This window comes from Nicotiana tabacum, chromosome 17 (genome assembly GCF_000715075.1).
Source record: "Nicotiana tabacum cultivar K326 chromosome 17, ASM71507v2, whole genome shotgun sequence".
Taxonomy (NCBI): domain Eukaryota; kingdom Viridiplantae; phylum Streptophyta; class Magnoliopsida; order Solanales; family Solanaceae; genus Nicotiana; species Nicotiana tabacum.
In genome coordinates this window covers 41,989,379-41,994,448 of record NC_134096.1, presented here as the reverse complement: position 1 = coordinate 41,994,448, position 5,070 = coordinate 41,989,379, and the positions used below count along the sequence as shown (strand labels likewise).

The 5,070-nt window shown below is 35.0% G+C and overlaps 1 pseudogene; it reads right to left on the bottom strand.

The window, feature by feature from the left end:
• Positions 1-661: 661 nt before the first annotated feature.
• LOC107795142 (protein DETOXIFICATION 40-like) lies at positions 662-3,549 on the bottom strand (annotated as a pseudogene).
• Between the last annotated feature and the right edge of the window lie 1,521 nt (positions 3,550-5,070).

Below are 5,070 nucleotides of genomic sequence, written 5' to 3'. Positions count from 1 at the left end.
GTATCTTCATGTACTTATCGGTAACACTAAGTTATGTAAACGAAAAGTATGGGGACTATCTGTATGGGGTAAAATTAGTTGATAACAGAAGGTCAAATGATATTTTGAACATGACACGTAAATCGAAGATAGGCAAACGACAAATCAGGAAATAACCAATACAACGAGTGTGGCCGGTACCAGATAAATTTCGAAGAGAACGTAGTCGATGGTAAAAGTTCAAAGGTCTGTCGTCGGATAGCATTCAATGAGGGAATATTTACTAACATTAAATGAGCGACCATTGCAGAGAATATTTGCATTCAAGATTTGCCGTTACATGTTCATCAATGACTCTTTTATTATCATTTAAGAGGAGTTTGATACTAGGATCTTGTTTTCCTAAATAGAGCTATAAATAGCATGGTCAGCAGCCATTGTAGACATATGAAACATTATACACAAAAAAGCTATACTTTACTACTTAGCACAGCTTTCTTTCACTTTGTCGTTATTTTTACTTTTGTCCTCGAAAGCATTGAGATCGGAGTCAGGCTTGTTATCTTCTTTAATTTCAATCGTTAAATCTTAATTTTATTCATATCTCTTTATCATTTTTTGGATCAAATCAATTCATTTGTCTATAAACCAAGTAACAAATTTAATTGTACCGTTTTACTGATAAACATGGTACATACATTTAGTGGATAAAATTGAAATCTTGACTGGATCTGATTTCATTGTTTAGTGGATAAAATTGAAATCTTGGCTCATCGGTATAGCGAATCATACAGGATGCTTGTTAATACGTACAACCAAGACTATTCTTTTTTTGTCCTCCCATTTATCCAAACGTTTCTTCGCTTTCTCCACCTGTAAATTAAAACTCCCAATTACATAACCATATATGTTTGTGTGTTTGTGACAGAGAGAAGAAGGGTGTAGTGTGTGTGTGTGAGTACTCATTGTATTTACCTCTTCATTCCAATCTGTTCGAAAAATGACGAACAGTAAAATAAAGGCTTGGATTGTTGTCCCACCGATCATGCCTAACCAAATCCCCTGCATGAAACATAGCAAAGTCAGTATTATGAATTTAGTATTTTTAGTTTGGATAAGTGGTGTTATATATATATATATATATATATATATATATATATATATATATAATATATTTATTATATTATTTTGAATATTTTAATTTCCATTTAGTATTATATATGTATATATATATAAGAAAATGCCCGAACAAAATGAAGAGAAAATTATAACATATACCTTGACTCCATAGTCCCATTTGAAGCAGAGAAGTGACCCAACTGGAATTCCAATGATGTAATAACAACCAACATTTACATATGCAACAAAAGCTTGCCATCCACATCCAACAGCAACATCTTTTGTATTAGAAAGGGAATATAACCACAAGTGAAAACTTAATTTAAGTGTATCAGATCTGGACCAAAAGAATAGCCCATGGCCCGAATAATGATGGATACAATCGCAAAGTTAATCCATGACTACGTACCAACATTAATAAACATGAGCCTTTTTTTTTAATCTGATTACAAATTATTTAATTTCATAAAACAAAAGAAAATCTTACCCAGTAAAACAGGTTGAATGCCATTGAGCAGGATTGACATTGCCAAGAACGGGGCTAATCTGGAGACAGTGTTTGCGACATTCTCCATAGGTAAAAATGTAGCTAATGACATGCCGTAACGTAAGAACAAGGATTGCAAAAAATAGTGAAATCAAGAAGCAACATAATGTTGCCATCAGAACTGAAAAAGCAGCTGATTTGGGATGTCCTGCTCCAAGTTCATTGCTCACCCTAACACTGTCATCATCCCAGGTAGGCAAATAATTAACAGAGTTTTCGAAATAGAGTTCAGAATTTATGCATGGATAACAGGATAATGTGTATATTTTTACATGAACTTGTAAAATTGACCTACAAAAATAGATAACTTTTCATATCAAGCTTGATATGACACCTCGAAAAATAGAACAATAACGTGACACAACCGGCTAAATTGAACATATAGTATAAGAAATTCTTCACAGTTTCAATATATATAAATCAACTTCTTCAAATTATTATTCCTCCTTGCATTCGTTGTTCCATATTTTAGTTATTTGCCATTCAATGTTTGAAAGCGTGGTTGAATTATGAGAGAATCCCTGCATTTAATAGGTAGCAAATATATAGTATTGTACTAGAAATTAGAATAATGATTGCATAAGTTTAACATTTCACTAACCTTGTAGCTGCACTGAAGCCCAAAGATATCTTGAAAACCCATCCAAGTATTTGCATGCTGCAGGTCAAATTTAATTTAAAGTCTGAGAACATGGGTGCATACTTGTTTGATAAATGTGATTAAATATTCTTACAAAGAGCAAATATTGATATGAATATCAGGGGCCTTCCTAGAAGGCAACTTATGAGTTCAGCATTACCTAATAGGTTTGTCCTGAACCTTGTATTTATATTATGAGATTCACTATATATGTATAAATTTTAAATTTAGAACTCAATTATTATCACTTCAAATTGTTATTGCGGAATTCAGAACTCATAAAGTTCAAATTCCGAATCTGCCTTTGATGAATATTGTTGTCCCAAGATCTAACATTCAGGTAATACAATCAAATGAGGTTCTCTTGACTGATTAGTTGTCAAACCGCGAGTCAAACAAGAAAAGAAAGGAAAAGAAAAGGTTGAAAGCCAAAAGATCTTATATTTCCTCCTAGTTACTAATACTGCAAAGGAATCTTATTTACCAAGTTATTTTACTATCTAAAAAATTTTCTGTTGGTAAATCTTTATGCTATAAGCTTAATTCAACATCAATATTCAAATATTGAAACCATTCATTTACCATATGGCAAGAGAATCCAGTGCCATTTCAGCATTTTTGAGCCGCCCTGCAATCAGCACAAGGATTTGATAGTACCAGCATTCTAAATGAGAGCATCACCGCAGAAGCCAGTGACAGTTTCAAGAAATCCCATAATCCAGAAAATGCCAGCATACTGAAACCTGTCCACCTCTTCTTGCACTTTTCACTTGACAAAATATACACAAACTGTGCTACAACTATAATCCATCACGAAAAACTCAGCATCAATGAAGCACCCAAAATTCCCCAACCAATTTTGTACACAACAAGCCATGTAAAGAAGCTATGAACAAACAGGGTGGCTGCTGCAATGTAAGCACTGGGATTGATAATGCTCTGTGATTGAAGGAATTTTTGAATTGAGAAGTTAGCTGCGTACGCGAAATTTTGGGGAATTAGACCATAGACGAAAACTGCAGCTGCTGAGGCGATCGCTGGTTTCTGACCGAGTAGAATCAAGATTGGTTTGGAGAAGATGTAGATGAATAAGAGTGGAATTCCTGTGGCCATAAGGATGAGTGTTGATCTTTGTAGGTAGATACCTAGCATCCCATACCTCTGCGCTCCATATGCTTGTCAACACAAGGTCTCCATTGCACTTCCCATTCCAAGCTGCAGCAACAAACAGTGAAGCAATAACTGATAAATATGACATTGTTATAACATGCAGTAATAATGTAAAAGTATTATCTTTATACTACTGTTAGTAAATATCGCTTAAATCCTTAGGAAATTGTCATATTTATTGTAAGCAGTAGCATCACAGATCGCGATTAATGAATTATAAAGTCTCCTAAAATTGAATGGTCTGGCACTTTTAGCCCTTTCAACAGAGTGGTTACTATTCAAACACTCTAAAATTTTATTTTTGTGGATAGACGTGCCATAATCTTTGCCCAAACAAAAAGTTAAAATGAGTAGATATGCCATAAGCATGAAATTGACATTCTGCAGCTTAAAAGTGCTTAATGCGTAGCTTATTACAGAGTTGGTGTCAGAAGGTACTGAACTTACCATGATACCATAGGCAAAGACTTGAATACCAACGTTGCCAAGAGAAGAAGCGGCTTGACGTTTTAACTTCAATACCACACAAGAGGGATAATTTGTGAGGTGTCTAATTTTTTGCGTGCACAGATTATAGAAGGACATGGTTCTTCTATGTGTTCCTTATACTAGTGTTGCGGAATAATAAATGCAGAAATTTAAGAACACAAGTATTTTATGTGGAAAACACCTAGCTCAAAAGGTGAAAAAACCACGACCTACTTCCCAGTAGGATTTTTCCAAACACTCCACTAAATCAATGAGCCAAAAACTGCATTTACAAAATACTTTTGTAAACCTAGGATTAACTCTAATCCCGTTGTGGCAACCAGCCTCTAACTGCTGCGACAACTTCAAGTTAACTCTAACTTGAATACTTTGAGTATTGCCTCTAGATAAAGTTGAAAGGTACAATATGAAAGTATCTACTACAATTGAACTAGAATAAAAGACAGACACTTGAATCTGGTTCTTCTATCTAGTTCATGTAGCTTCATGTTCACACACATGAATCACACACGAACTGCTTGCAAAATGCCTTGCTATTTTGCTCGCAATTCACGTTTAACTTCTGCTTTTGTGCGTCACCAGTAGAGTGAGAACATCCTGCAATATATAGAGTTAGTAGATGAAGAAATAACTAGAGTTCTAATGCTACTCTTCCTTAGTGGAAGAGTTCTAGTTGATCTCAACCTCTAACTCCTCCCTTAGCCCGTGTCTATGCACACAAGGGATGGACCTGGTTCATGCCTGAGCTTCCTTTGTCAATCTTCAAAACTAACCTTCATTTAGGCCAACAAATTCTCCCTTTTTGATGATGACAAACTCTGTGCTTTTCATAAGCTTAGGCCATGTTTCAACTTAGCCCAAAATCAACACAACGTTAGAACAATTTCCACTTATCATAAAGGACCAGGTTTTATTAGATTATAAACATCACTGTTCAAAGTGTAAAGCACAACTTTTTTTTCCCCTTTTGGCATCATCGATATTTTTCCCAAGTTGAACAAGCCCTTCAGCAGCTTCGCCAGACCCACTTCCCCCTGTTTTCTGTACACTCTCGTTTACTCAACCAGACTTCTCTTTCCAAACATCCATTGCACCTGTGTCTTTGGTTAAATTTACAGGTTTTTAC